Here is a 16,115-nt window from a genome sequence, read left to right on the forward strand (position 1 = left end):
TTTTATTTATTTATTCACAGAGCTACAGAGAGAGAGAGAGAGAGGCAGAGACACAGGCAGAGGGAGAAGCAGGTTTCATGGAGGGGGCCTGATGTAGGACTCGATCCCGGGTCTCCAGGATCATAACCCGGGCTGCAGGCACCGCTAAACTGCTGCGCCACCATTAAATATGTTTAATTTTCTGAGGAACTTCCAAAGGATTTTCCAAGGTGCTACACCATTTTATATTTTCATCAGCAATGTAGGAGGGTTCTAATTTCTCTATATCCTTGTTAACACCTGTTGCTGTCTTTGATTATAGCCACTTTAGAGGATGTGACAGGGTATCTCATGGTTTTGATATGCATTTTTAAAATATAGAATGATGTTGTGCATCTTTTCGTGTACTTATTGTCCATTTGCATATCTTCTGGGAAGAAATGTTAGACATTTCATTTGAATAGTTCAAATCCTTTGCCCATATATTCTAGGTACTAGGCCCCTATAAGATATATAATTTGCAAACATTTTCTATTTCATAGGATGTCTTTTCACTTTGTTGGTAGTGTTCTTTGAAGCACAAAGGTTTTTAATTTGATGAAATCCAATTTCTCTATTTTAAATTGGTTTCTTGGATTTCTGTGTTATCAAAGAAATCACTGCATGGTCATGTTTACACCTGATTTCTTCTAAATATTTTAAAGTTTTAGCTCTTACCTTTAGGTCTTTGATGTATTTTGAGTTTATTTTTTAGTATACAGTTAGGTAGGGGTCCAAATTCATTCTTTTGCATGTACATTTACAGTAGTCTTAGCACCATTTCTTGAAAAGACTATTTCCCCCCACTGAATTATCTTTACACCACATTAAAAAACCAATTTGCTATAAAGGCATAGACTAATTTCTACACTCTAACTTCTATTCCACTGACCTACATTTTAACCTTATGTTATTCCTCTTCATCTTGACTACTGTTAAAGAAAAAGAATATTCAGTGATTTGTTAAAGATGGTAAGGCAGATTTTATTCAGGACCACTGCAGTAACTACAATGGGATTTTACTGTGGTGGACAAGGATTGGGCTCAACGATCAACACAGCATGGATAAGTGGGAATTTATAGCCAAGGAGCAAAGTAGGGGCCAGTGGATGAAGTGAGGAGGGTTCTGGCTAAACAGACCTACCAGAATTCTTGCAGACAGGCCAAAGTGATCAGAAATTACATGAGATATGGTGGAGGAGGAGGAATCTGATCAGCTGTCAAGAATGATCGGATATGCAGGATGATAATGTTCTGGTTAAACTGATATAGCAGAGTTCTTGCTAAAACTAGGTTTTTAAAGGAAATTCACAGATGGGCCTAGGAGAAGGTTTAGGAGTCTAACGAGTTTGATCGAGGAAAGAATCTTCGTCAGTAGTAAGTTTTGAAATCAAATGTGAGTCTTCCCACTTTTTTCTTATTTTTTAAGATTGTTTTGGTTATTCTGAGTCCCTTACATTTCCATATGAAATTTTAGGATCAGCTTTTTAACTTTTGCAGGAAAAAAAAAGCAGCTGAGTTGGTTTTTTTTTTTTAACATTTTTAAAAATTTAAATTCAATTTGCCAACATATAACACCCAGTGCTCATCCCATCAAGTGCCCTCCTCTGTGCCTGTCACCCAGTTACCCCAACCCCCCCCACCACCCTTCCGAAACCTTTTATTTGTTTCCCAGAGTTGGGAGTCTCTCATGGTTTGTCTCCCTCTCTAATTTTTCCTACTCAATTCCCCTCCTTTCCTTTATAATCCTTTTCACTATTTCCTATATTCCATGTATGAGTGAAACCATATGATGATTGTCCTCCAATTGACCTATTTCACCTATTATTAGAGCATAATACCCTCTAGTTCCATCCATGTTGAAGCAAATGGTGGGTATATATATATATATATATATATATATATATATATATATATACATAAATATATATATATAACATCTTCTTTATCCATTCATCTGTCAAAGAACATCTTGGCCCCTTCCATAGTTTAGCTATTGTGGACATTGCTGCTATGAACACTGGGGTGCAGGTGCCCTGGCATTTCACTCTATCAGTATCTTTGGGGTAAATACCCAGTGCAGCTGAGATTTTTTTAAAGATTTTATTTATTTATTCACGAGAGACAGAGAGAGAGAGAGGTGGAGACACAGGCAGAGGGAGAGGCAGGGTCCAGGCAGGGAGCCCGATGTGGAACTCGATCCTGAGACTCCAGGATCACGCCCTGGGCCAAAGGCAGGTGCAAAACCGCTGAGCCACCCAGGGATTCCTGCAGGTGACATTTTCAAAGAGTTTGTATTGAACCCTTTGTATCAATTTGGGAGTATTGCCATTTTAACAATATTAAATCTTATAATCCATGAGATATGTAACCACTTATTTAGATATTCCTCAATTTATTTTCGTGATGTTTTGTGGTTTTTAGTTGTAAGAGGAAATATGAATCTAAAAAGAAAATATTTAATATAATCCAATACAAAAAAAGAAAATCTAATTTTACAGTATTTCATTTTGAAAACTTGTATTATTGTAGAATCTTTCTCTGTCCCTTTGAGATTTATGTAAAAAAATTTAAAAGCTAAATAAGACTCTCCCATTTTAAGACCTAGTAATGTTTTTTCTTAATGTCCTGGACTCCATCTCTTTGACATGTAAACACCTCCATCTCCTGTCCCTTTTCAGATACTCATCTTCTCCCATTCTGTGGTAGTTTAACTAGATGCCTGGCTCCAAGTTCTAAGTACCTGCTTGTCAGAGACACGAGAAGTTTTCTTTTTCCTTTGGATCAAGGGAATTGGCTAACACAGATAGCCACTAACTTCTCAAATAAAAGTTTGTCTAATAAACACAAGCTTTGAAATTTGGGTTTTCCAGGGAACCACCAGGCAGGTCAAATAATGGAGAATATCTGGGAATGGTGCCTTGCCAACACTTCATGTCCTTCCAGTAGTTGCAGGGTTGCTGGTTTTCACCATGATGACAGGCTGTATGTTTTCAAGGCTGCTGTGGAGCTGAGCAGGGAGAGTGAAGAACAGAAATAGCACAAGTTAAAATGCCACAAACCTCACTGTTCATACTGAGATTCAGTCATTTTTCTTGAATAAACATGCCAGGGTTTGCTGCATGCTTTCCTTGGTTTCCAGAGTTCAGAAAAAGTTGATTCTAACATTTCGCCAGAGTTCTTGTTGGTTTTATGGAGATTTTTGTGGTGGTTCTTACTCCACCATTTCCTCTGATATCACTCACATTTTAATTTTAGTGTAAATTTTGTTACAAAAGCAATAATCTTTACCCTTATGATCAGTGTGTTTTATGTACTGCTTCAGAACACCTTCTTCTGCTATGAGCTCATGAAGATATTCCTACACATTATCTTCTAGAAACTTCATTATATTGTCTTACAGATTTAGGTATACATCTCCTGGGAAATTATTTTTATGTATAAGCCAGGGCCCAAGTGTCTCTTTTCTCCACCTTCATGTTGATATTCATTTAATCAAGCGCCACTGACCTATTTGTCCACTCCTATACCAATGTCACAACTTTAACTGCTCTAGTTGTATAAGTCTTAATATCTAGTAGAGCTAGTCATCCACTTTGTTTTTCTTAAGAATATCTTAGGGGTAGCTGGGTGGCTCAGTTGGTTGAGTGTCAAACTCTTGATTTCTGCTCAGGTCATGATCTCAGGGTCATGATATTGAGCTCTGTGTTGAGTTCTACATTCAGCGTGGGGTCTGCTTGAGCTTCTCTTTCTCTCTCCCTCTCCCTCTGCCCCTCCCTCTGCTTGCACGATCTCCCTCTCTAAAAATAAGTAAATAAATACAATCTTTAATAAAAATAAATTTTATTATTTTTATTTTATTTTACTTTTATTTTTATTAAAGATTGTATTTATTTATTCATGAGACACACACACAGAGAGAGAGAGAGAGAGAGAGGGAAGCAGGCTCCATGTAGGGAGCCTGGCGTGAGACTCCATCCCAGGTCTCCAGGATCACATCCTTGGCTGAAGGCGGCACTAAACCACTAAGCCACTCAGGCTGCACAATAAAATCTCTTAAAAAGAGAGACTATCTTAGTTACTTATTGCTCTGCATTTCCATATAAATTTTAGCCAACAAAATGATGTCAGAAATTTTATTAGGATGGCTTTGTATATATAGCAAAGGTTGGGGAACTAACATGATTATTCAGTTCTCAAGTTCATGAATATGACACATGATTTCATTTATTTAAAAGCATGATTTCTTCAATGTTTTCTGGTGGTCTTGTGCAAAAGTCTGCAAATATACATTTATACTAATGTTCTATGGTAAAAAGAATCATACATATATATGAATGTTGATTTTACAATTACATACATGACACATGTATATGTTGATTTTACAATTATACACAACACACATATATAGTTTACAATTACACAGCATGACACACGTATATAATTACACATGACACACGTATGTGTGCGTATTCATATCACAGTATATAAAAGTGCAGTTGAGTTTTTGTATATCAATCTTGAATCCTGCAACCACACTAAACTCACTTACTAGTTCTGGTGACTTTCAAGGATAGATTCAAGCCTATTACCAACATGAGGAATCATATCATCTAAGAATAAAGAGTTGTATTTCTTCCTTTTCAATATTTTTATTTCATTTTCATGTCTTACTGCATAGACTAGATCCTCTAGTACAGTGTCAAATAGAAATGGTGAGAGCAGATATGCTTGCCTTGTTCTTAAAGCTATTCACTTTTTTAAAAAAAAAGATTATTTATTTATTTATTTGAGAGAGAGAGCAAGAGTGGGGTGGTGGTGGTGAGGCAGAGACAGGAGGAGAGGGATAAGCAGACTTCTCACTGAGCAGGGAGCCTGATGCGGGGCTTGATCTCAGGACTCCGAGATCATGACCTGAGCTGAAGGCAGATGCTTAACCAACTGAGCCACCCAGGTGTCCTCTATTCACTTTCTTCATTAAATATGATGTTAGCTGTAGGTTTTTAATAGATGCCCTTTATCAAGTTGGGAATTTCCCATATTTTACTAATTTGCTGAGAGTTGTTTTTATAACAACAATATATTAAAATAGTTGACATAAACATGGCACTAGTGACTTCAACCTTCATTCCTGGTCAATATTGTCAGAAATAACTTGCTTAGGGATGCCTGGGTGGCTCAGTGGTTGAGCGTTTGCCTTTGGCTCAGGTTGTGATCCCGGAGTCCCTGGATTGAGTCCCACATCGGGCTCCCTGCATGGAGCCAACTTTTCCCTCTGCCTATGTCTCTGCCTCTCCCTCTCTCTGTGTCTCTCATGAATAAATAAATAAAATATTTAGAAAAAAGAAATAACTTGCTTAAAAATCTCAGAAGGATTGCAAATGTCCATGAGTTGCTTGTGGATTCTCATCTGAAAACAATCCCAAGTCTTGGAAATTTCCCCACATGTTTTTCTTGTACAGAGTCTTGGTAGGCATCTGAACTGATCCTCTCACTTTGAGATTCTTTTTCTTGGAGCCTCTGATCAAATCAGCACACATACCTCCTAAGATTTTACTTTGGGGGTGCTTAGGGTAATTGTAATTCAGTGAATCATCACCTCTGGTTCAACCAGTATCTTTCAAAGCCCTGGCTGCAGTGAGGCTTTTGTTCCTCAAAACAGTGACTAGCTGGGAGTGATGTGCTGGAACAGCAAGGAGTGAGGCACAGGAGCAGCAGAGAGCATGTTGATGAGAGCTTCACTGTAGCTGCCACTACATCTCTGGTAAGAGCTGAGTTTTGCTTTTTTTTTTTTTTTTTTTTTTTTTTAGATTTATTTATTTGAGAGAGAGAGAGAAGTAACAAGTGCATATGCAGGGTGGGGGCAGAAGGAGAGTGAGAATTTTAAGCAGACTCCACCCTGAGTGAGGAGCCCTACATGGGGTTGATCTCAAGACCCTGAGACCATGACCTCAGCTGAAACCAAGAGTCCAAGGCTTAACTGACTTTGCCACCCAGGTGTCCCTTTTTTCTTTCTTTCTTTCTTTCTTTCTTTCTTTCTTTCTTTCTTTCTTTCTTTCTTTTTCTTTCTTTCTCTTTTTTTTTTTCAAGAGCTGAGTTTTTAATTAGCAATGTATCTTGGATTTTATCAAATGATTATTCTGTGTATTGAGATGCTATGATTTTTAGTCTATTAATGTTTATTATTTTTTGTTGTTTTTTGGCTTTGTTTTGTTTTGAAGTAAGCCCCATGGCCAGAATGGAGCCCACATCAGGGCTTGGCTTGAACTTACTACCCTGAGGTCAAGACCTGGGCTGAGATCAAGAGTCAGCATTTCAATGGGCCAGCCATGTACCCCTAATTATATTATGTTTTGAATATTAAATGAACCTTGCATCACTGAGATGAACTGGATTTGGTCATGATGTATTATCATTTTTATGTATTTTTGGATTAGATTTGTTGAAATTTTAAGACATTTCTGTATCCAAGTTCATGAGGGATATATGTCTACAGCCTTATGCCCTTGTTTTTAGTATCACAGTAATGCTGGCTTTATAGAGAGCTGGGAAGTAATTCCCTCTTCAATTTTCTGAAAGATTTGCATGGAATTAATAGTATATTCTCCTAAAATGTTTGATAGAATTCACTAGTGAAATGATCTGGGTCTATAGTTTTCTTTGTGAGAAGTGTTTTATTTTTAAAAATATTTTATTTATTTATTCATGAGAGACACATAGAGGCAGAAACACAGGCAGAGAGAGAAGGCTCCCTGTGCGGGACTCGATCCCAGGACCCTGGGATCACGATCTGAGCCCAAGGCAGACACTCAACTGCTGAGCCACCCAGGCATCCCATGTGAGAAGAGTTTTAAACTACAATTTAGATGTTTTTAAATAAAGGGCTACTGGAGTTACTGATTTCTTCTTGAATGAGCCTTTTTGTCTTTAAAAAATTTTTACATTTAACCTAGATTGTCAAATTACTGTTTTTCATAAAATTCATATCTTTTTACTATGTATATAATCAGTATTTATTCTCCTCCTCCATTCTTTTTTTTTTTTTTTAAGTAAACTCTATCCCCAAGGTGGGGCTCAAGCTCATAACCCCAAGATCAAGAGTCACATCCTCCACTGACAACTAGCCAGGCACCTCCTTCCTTCATTTCTAATATTCATAATTTGAGTCTTTCCTTTGTTTTTCCAGATCTGGCTAACAGCTTATCTATGTTATAGCTGCCCTCAAAGAACCAGGTTTTAGTTTTATGTTGTTTTTTCCTATTTCATTTATTTTTTGCTCTTTAATTCCTCTGCTTAGTTTGTGTTTAATTTGCTTATATTTTTCTAGTTTCTTAAGGTAGGAGCTATATTTGAGACCCTTCTTTTCTAATATAGCTGTTTAGTGCTACAAATTTTTCTCTAACCACTGTTTTAGTGGCATCCACAAATTCTGATATATTGTGTTTTCATTATCATTTGGTTCAAAATACTTTCTAACATCTTAGGTTTTCTCTAACTTTATGAATAGATTTTTAAAACAATTTTATTTATTTATTTGACAGAGAAAGCACAAATAGAGGGAGTGGCAAGCAGAGGGAGAGGGAGAAGCAGGCTTCCTGTGGAGCATGGAACCTGATACAAGGCTCAACCCCAGGACCCTGAGATGAGATCACAACCTGAGCCAAAGGCAGACACCTAACTAAGCCATCCAGGTGCCCCTTGAATGGATTTTTAAAAAATATATTTTACTGGGGTGCCCAGCAAGCTCAACTGGAGAAGTGTGTAACTCTTGATCTTGGGGTTGTGATTTTGAGCCCCATGTTAGGATTTTTAAAATACCTTTAAAAATGTATTTTACATTGATTAGTTAAACAAATAAACTTTTTTAAAAAAGTATGTTATACTGTTATTGGATAGAGTGTTCTAGAAATGTCAATTAGGTCAAATTGGTTAAGAGTGTTGTTCAAGTCTTCTACATCTATACTAATTTTCTGTCTACTTTTTCAATTATTGGGTGGTAGTAAAATCTCTGGCATTATAGATTTTTTTCTCTTTCTCCTTGAAGTTGCAATGGTTTTTGCTTCATACATTTTGATGGTATATTATTAGGTTCCTCAATGTTAAGAATTGTTGTGTCCTTTCCAGTAATTGCTTTATCATTATGAAAGAACTTTACTACTGGTAACATTCTTATTTGTGAAATCTACCTTGTCTAGTATTAACACAGCTATCAAAACTTTTGATTAGTGTTAGCATGGTACATGTTTTTCCACACTTTTACACCATCGGTGTCTTTGTCTATTAGTGTTCTATTGCTGCCAACTCAAAACTTAAAAACTAGTTACTTGGCCAGCCCGGGTGGCTCAACGGTTTAGCACCGCCTTCAGCCCAGGGCATGATTCTGGAGACCCGGGATTTAGTCCCATGCTGGGCTCCCTACATGGAGCCTGCTTCTCCCTCTGCCTGTGTCTCTGCCTCTCTCTCTCTATCTCTCATGAATAAATAAATTCTTTAAAAAAAACCTAGTTACTTAAAAATAACCCTCATTATCTCACAGTCTGCATAGATGAGAAACTGGGCATAGTGTGGCTAGATCCTCTGCTTAGGATCTTCCCAAGGTAAAATCAAAGTATGGTCCAGGACTGCAGTTCTCATCTTATGCTTGGGTTCCTCCTCCAGGTTCATTGGTTGACAACATAATTCACTTCACTTCAGGTGTTTTTTTGTTTTGTTTTGTTTTGTTTTTTAGAGAGGTGGAGGATGGACAGAGGGAGAGAATCTTAAGCAGGCTCCACGTCCAGCACAGAGCCCAGTGCTGGGCTCCATTTCACGACCCGAGATCATGACTTTAGACGAAATCATGAGTCAGAGGCTCAACTGACTGAGCCAACCAGGTCTCCCTTTCAGGTATTGTTTTTAGTATTTGTTAGGTGAGGCCAAAGCAACATTTAGCATAGACTCATGTGGTAGGTAAAAATCTCCCCTCCATACCCCAAAATATTTATGTCCTAATCCCTAAAACCTGTGAATATGTTAGGCTACACGGCAAAGAGGAATTCAGATTGCAGATGAAATTAAGGTTCCTAATTAGCTGACCTTAAAATAGAAGATTATCCTGTATTTTCTGTATGAGCCTAATGTGATCACAAGGGTCCTTAAACGTGGGAAAAAGCAGCTGAAGTTGGAGTGATATGATATGAAAAGGATTCAACCTGATTTTGGCTTGGAAGATGGAGAAATGGGGCCAGAACCTGAAGAATATGGATGACATCCACCATTGGAAAAGGCAAGGAAATGGGAAAATCTGCCTTTAAATGCTCAAAAAGGTACGCGGCTCTCCTGATATCTTGTTTAGCCCAATGGGGCTCATTTTGGACTTCTGATTTCCAGAACTGGAAGATAATAAATTTCTGTTGTTTTAAGCTTCTGCATTTGTGGTACTTGTTACAGCAGAAGCAGAAAGTAATTGTATGTAGCTAACTATTCCTTGCTACTGAGGCAGACCTCTTCTTAGTATTTTACCTAATGCTTTGTGAATTACAACATTTTTCAGTCTTGTTGATGGGAGCAGGTACTATTTCTGGCCTTGTGTAATGCTGTGTACTTTTCCCTTAAAGAACCTTGCAAATGGTTCTTTCCTTGAGGATAGCTTCTTTAGTGCATGGTCCTCAACTCTTGAGGACTTGAGAGGCACTCTCCGTATCTTGAGTTCTCTGGGCAGCACTTTCCTTTCCATGATTCTGCCCTGTGAACTGTAGCTGCCTTGGTCTTTTCAGATGCTCAACTGATCCCACATCTCAGAGAATCTGCCAGCTGTACCTGGGTTCCGTCTCCCTGTGCAACAGTCAAAATTCTCTTAGGACAGTAAGCTGGGGCAATCCTAGCACTCATCCGTTTCCCACTTTCAGTCACCACCATCCTACATTGTTTGAAGTCCAATGTCTTGGAAATGGTTATTTTTTTTTAAGATTTTATTTATTTATTCATGAGAGATACAGAGAAAGAGAGAGGCAGAGACACAGGCAGAGGGAGAGGCAGGCTCCATGCAGGGAGCCCAACATGGGACTTGATCCCGGGTCTCCAGGATCATGCCCTGGGCTGAAGGTGGCGCTATTTTTGAGATTAACCAATTTATCTTTGGTTTTATCACTTTTACTATGATGTATTTAATATTTTTGTTTATCCTGTTTGAAGTTTATTTGATTCTTGAATCTGTGCTGGATATCATCAGTACATTTTAGTAAGTTCTTACCTATTATCTCTTTAAATATTGTCTTCCCCCATTTTTGTGCATTTCTCCTGCAACCCTAATTATAAGTATTTTGGATCTGTGTTCTCTCTCAACCTTTTCTTTAAAAAAATAAATAAAATTTTTTTTTATTTATTTATTCATGAGAGACAGAGAGAGAGAGAGAGAGAGAGAGAGAGAGAGAGAGGCAGAGACATAGGCAGAGGGAGAGGCAGGCTCCATGCAGAGAGCCCGACATGGGACTCCATCCCAGGTCTCCAGGATCACGCCCTGGGCTGAAGGCAGCGCTAAACCGCTGAGCCACCGGGGCTGCCCCATTCATCCACTATTATTATTATTTTTTAATTCTTTTGGTATTTCAGTTCTTTGCAAGTGTTTCTTATTTTTTTTTAAGATTTTATTTATTTATTCATGATAGACATAGAGAGAGAGAGAGGCAGAGACACAGGCAGAGGGAAAAGCAGGCTCCATACCGGGAGCCCGACGTGGGACTTGATCCCGGGACTCCAGGATCGCCCTCCAGGCCAAAGGCAGGTGCTAAACCGCTGAGCCACCCAGGGATCCCCTCATCCACCATTATTGAAGCAGAATTCGGGGTGCATGTTTTTAGAGGGTGAATAGTTAGTAGGTGATTTCTGTTCCAACTCCCCTTTTAACATTCTAGCTTAAGAGAACATTTACATAAAAATAATTTGATTAAATGTTCTTCAAAATGATGACAGGAATATACCACAAGTCATATTTCCTAAGAAACTATGGACTTGGAGTTTAGAACTGACCTGCCATAGAGGCTGATAGTTTACTTGTGCTGTAGTTTATTTTATTCTTTAAAAAAAAAAAAAAAGATTTTATTTATTTACTCATGAGGGACAGAGAGAGAGAGCACACATAGGTCTGCCTCTCTATCTCTCATGAATAAATAAATAAAATCTTAAATAAAAATGAAAGGGAGGAAGTCTGATAGAAATGGTATATTTGGTGCATCAGAGGAATCAATGTCAAAATCATTCTTAGAAAAACTATTTTATCTTTTTTTAGATTTTTATTTTATTCATGAGAGACACACAGAGAGAGGCAGAGACAGAGGCAGAGGAAGAAGCAGGCTCCCTGCAGGGAGCTTGATGTGGGACTCGATCCCAGGACTGCGGGATCATGCCCTGAGCCAAAGGCAGATGCTCAAGTGCTGAGCCACCCATCCCATAGAAAAACTAGTTTATTTTTTTTTTAAGATTTTATTTATTTATTCCTGAGAAAGAGAGAGACAAAGACACAGGCAGAGGGAGAAGCAGAGGAAGAAGCAGGCTCCATGCAGGGAGCCTAACGCGAGACTCCAGGATCATGCCCTGGGCTGAAGGCGGCGCTAAACCACTGAGCCCCCCGGGCTGCCCAGAAAAACTATTTTAATTAGCATCATGAATTCCAAACCAAACAAAATAAATGTAATAAATAATGTTTCAGTCATCAAAGGTTGTGAATAATTATTAAAAAATTTTGCCCCCATTTTCTACCTTTACTACAGAAAATGAAAGCTAACTGTGCCAAAGACAGTTAATATCCATGGAGATCTGCCATTGATAATATTTCAACTTTGTCCATGAAGTGATCTGACAAGTCTCTGACACTTGTCTTTATTTTTTTTTAAGATTTTATTCATTTATTCATGAAAGACATAGAGAGAGACAGAGACAGGCAGAGAGAGAAGCAGGCTCCATGCAGGGAGCCGGACATGGGACTCGATCCCAGGTCTCGGGGATCACACCCTGGGCTGAAGGCAGTGCTAAACCCGAGCCACTCGGGCTGCCCATAACACTTGTCTTTAATTCCATAAAATAATGCTAGTCAAAGTGATTGTATGCAATTGAGGGTTTTGTTTTTCTTTTTGTTTTTTTAGTAATGTCTATACCCAATGCAGGACTTGAACTTACAACCCCGAGATCAAGAGTCAAATGCCTAAAACCTTTCTAAAATGTAGGTGAGAAAATGCTCTTAAGTCCTTGGTCTTTAGGAATATCTGGGTGGAGGGAAAGGGGAACTGCCTATGATAAAAGAATATGAACCAGCGAGGTGCCCCAATTGGGTTTTTTTCTTAATGGTGATGCTTTCTGTTGAAAAAGTCCTGTACCTTTACCATATATTTGACAATTGAGGTTTATATTTGTTTTGCATCCTCTGATGTCTGGTAAGAGATAAGTTCATTTTAAGGTTTTCCCACACCTGTCCCAGGCATAAGGCTCCTCTCCAAAGCAGAATGATGTTTGGTAAGATCTGAATTTTGATTGAAGGCTTTTCCATATCACTTACAACTCAAAGAGCTTTCCTCCATGGAATGTTTGATACACTTTAAGGATTGAGCTAACACTGAAAGTGTCCTCAGTGCAGTCACATGTATAGTGCTTTGCTCCAATTTGGATTTACTAATACAGAAGCCTGATTTTAGTGAAGGCTTTCCCACATTTTTATATTTATGGGTTTTCTGGTAACAAGCACTGCTTCCAAATGACCTTCTCCCTACTTGCTCCTGAATTTGCTTAATGAGACTTGAGCTCACATAGAACTTTCACAACACTGAAGATATCCCCAACAGTTCTTTGGTATCTGATGAGACCAGACCATTCCAGTATCTGAAGGCTTTGCCACATTCTTTACTCTGGTGGGACTCTTTTCAGGATGGCTTCTCTGTTGTGTAGTGTAATGGGACTTAGGTTTACACTGAAGGTCTTTCCAGGCTGAGAATCCTCATAAGGTTTCCTCAGTCTGGACATGCTAGTGATCCAGGGATTTTTAGGCAGAGACGATCACTCATTTTATTTTTTATTTATTAATTAAAGATTTTATTTATTTATTCATGAGAGACACACAGAGAGAGGGGCAGAGACACAGGAAGAGGGAGAAGCAGGCTCCATGCAGGAAGCCTGACGTGGGACTTGATCCTGGGTCTTCACGATCAGGCCTTGGGCTGAAGGCGGTGCTAAACCACTGAGCCACCCGGGCTGCCCGATCACTCATTTTAGATTGAGCAGCTGCTTCTCTTACTTTGTTACAAACTGAAATTGTGCACAAGGTGAAGGGAGAATTTCCCACTCCTAAAGCACTGTCAGAAGTGAACTTCAGGGCAAATTCTCCCAAGTGTCTTAGGTTCCTTGAACAGAGTGACAGGCTCCTTGGCTTGAAGCAATGTAAGCTGTGATTCCTCAAAGTGGCTCCTCCCTCACTTGGCTCAACTATTCAGAAACCCCTGGACTTGTCCCACTCGGAGGCCCTGAGGAATGTTCCCATTTAGTATTTTCTTCCCTTTGCATTGTTTGGGTTATTTTCTTGTGCTTTTTAAAAAAAATTATTTAAAAGATCTTATTTATTTATTCATGAGAGACACACACAGAGAGAGAGGCAGAGACACAGGCAGAGGGAGAAGCAGGCTCCATGCAGGGAGCCTGATGTGGGACTTGATCCTGGGACTCCAGGATCACGCCCTGGGCCAAAGGCGGCGCTAAACCGCTGAGCCACCTGGGCTGCCCAGCATGTCTATTTTCAAATGAAATAATTAGCCTAAGGAGCTTGAAAAAGTACCTGGCACAGACTAGGTCTCAATAAATGGAAGCTACTACTATTAGTATTAGATCACTAATGTTTAGCAGAAATAAAATAGAAAGGGACTGGGGAGGAGGCACAATGTTAAGATTTCCTCTGAACATGACATATAAAGCAGCAGAGAATATAACATCTAAAGAGGACATCACATCAACAAAGCATTTTACTATTTGGAGAGATTATAAAAATCTCAAAGCCGGAAGGGATATCAGAGAATATTTGGCCTGTCTCCTTTATTTTTAAGGATGTAAAGGCCCAGCCAGGTGGTGCTGGTCTAGTCTAATATAGTTACTTAGAGGTTAAAAACAGGTTGAGCCCAAGGCTCTTGAATTTCATCTTTAAAGTTTTTACCAGCATAAGAAACTGGCTCTTAAAGCTCACAATGGTGTACAAACCACCTTCATATTAAACTCTCATATTACCATTAGTGGTTAATAGAACAGATTGTCAGATTAGACTTCTGGTTTTAATTCCTGGATCGACCATTTCCTAGCTGAATGATCAAGTTACTTTCTCTGTTCCTTAATTTCTTCAGCTATAAAATGTGAGTATAGTAGTATGTATTTCATAACATTGTTTTTTATTGAGAAAAATATACATTTAAGGCACTCAGAAAAAGCCCTGGCATAGAAAGCATTCCATAAATATTGGCCATCATGATAGATATACTACTATCTCCATGATAGATTACATGATTTTTCTTACTGCCATCTTTATAAGGATCCCCCCCCCCCCCATATGGTCATTTGACTTGCTTTGGCTAATGAACTATGAGTGAAAATGACACATGCTCCTCCTGAGTACATGCTGTAGAAGCCATTGTGTGGCCCTCCCATTGTTTTTTTTACTCCTCAAGCCTTGGAGAGTGGAGAATATATTGCAGAGCTGCAACTGACCCATAGCTAACACACAACATAAACAAGACTATGTTTTCTACCATAAGCAACTGAGATTTGGGGCAGTAGCCTATTGTGTGTGGGGGTGCTGATTACATAATAAAAATCTAGTTGGTCATAAATAGCCTAAATCAACTTGTACAATCTCACACTGTTTCAGTGCATTAGCTGCCAGGTGTTGCAGTGGTCAGTTAACACAGTCAAAAATGAAAGTAACAGCTAAGCCTTTAATCAATTACTACAATAGAACTAGCAAGATGCTCAACAAGAAAAAGTGCTGGCAGCTGCAGTGCTTCCTTCTTATCCATGAACAGTGCCAGGTGAGGGTCAGGTGAATCACCACAGGTGTGGGGACTGTCTCATGGCCAAGAGCACTAAACAAAGGGTCCCATCATGTTATGGACTTGAGGGCCAGGAGGAAGAAGAAAGGAAAAGGCTAGGAGTGGGAAAGTATTGACTACTGAGTTAGAATGGGGAGAAGTGTCCCCAGGCTTCTCTACTCCAGTAAGAAGTCTTGGCAGAGCTGCCTGGTAAGGCCCCAGGTGACCCAGGTGATAGGCCTTCAGATGGAGGTGCCTGGGCCAGCAGTGCAGATATGCCCAAGAGCAGTGCTGTCCAGGCAATGCTGAACCCTGAGTGCAACTCAGAGACTGTGTGCATTAGCCATGCCTCAGTCGGGGGGGGGGGGGGGGGGGGGGGGGGGGGGCAGAGGGGTAGGGAGGGAGAGACAGCATTCCCCCACGAGAGGTGAAGCATTTTTAATTGCTTCTAATCAGGTCTAAAAAAAAATCACACTGGAAATGGAGCTAGACTCCTCAGGTAAGATGATTTGTTTCAGTAAATACCTAAAAATAATGTAAAGGTACAATAATTAGGAAAAAGTAGTACTGATGAATGGTAAATAAACCAATGGAACATAACAGAGAAACCAGAAACAGATCTATGCATATACAATTGATATAAGACAAATGAGTAATGTACAACCATGGGGAAAAGACGGTCTTTCCTGTAAGTGATGACAGATAAATTGGATATTCATATGGGGAAAGAATGAATTTGACTCTATCTTACTCATACATAAAATCAGTTTCAGCTGAATCACTCTACGTACACCTGAACAAATATAACACTGTAGGTTAACTACAATGGAATTAAAAAATTTTTTTTAAATATTTTATTTATTCATGAGAGACAGAGAGAGAGGCAGAGACATAGGCAGAGGGAGAAGGCTCCATGCAGGGAGCCCGATGTGGGACTCGGTCCCAGGTCTCCAGGATCACGCCCTGGGCTGAAGCAGGCACCAAACTGCTGAGCCACCCAGGTGTCCCAAAATTAAAAATTTTTAAATATCAATTTCAAATGGATTATAGATATAAAATGGAAAA

Source organism: Vulpes vulpes, chromosome 12 (assembly GCF_048418805.1).
Source record: "Vulpes vulpes isolate BD-2025 chromosome 12, VulVul3, whole genome shotgun sequence".
Lineage (NCBI taxonomy): Eukaryota > Metazoa > Chordata > Mammalia > Carnivora > Canidae > Vulpes > Vulpes vulpes.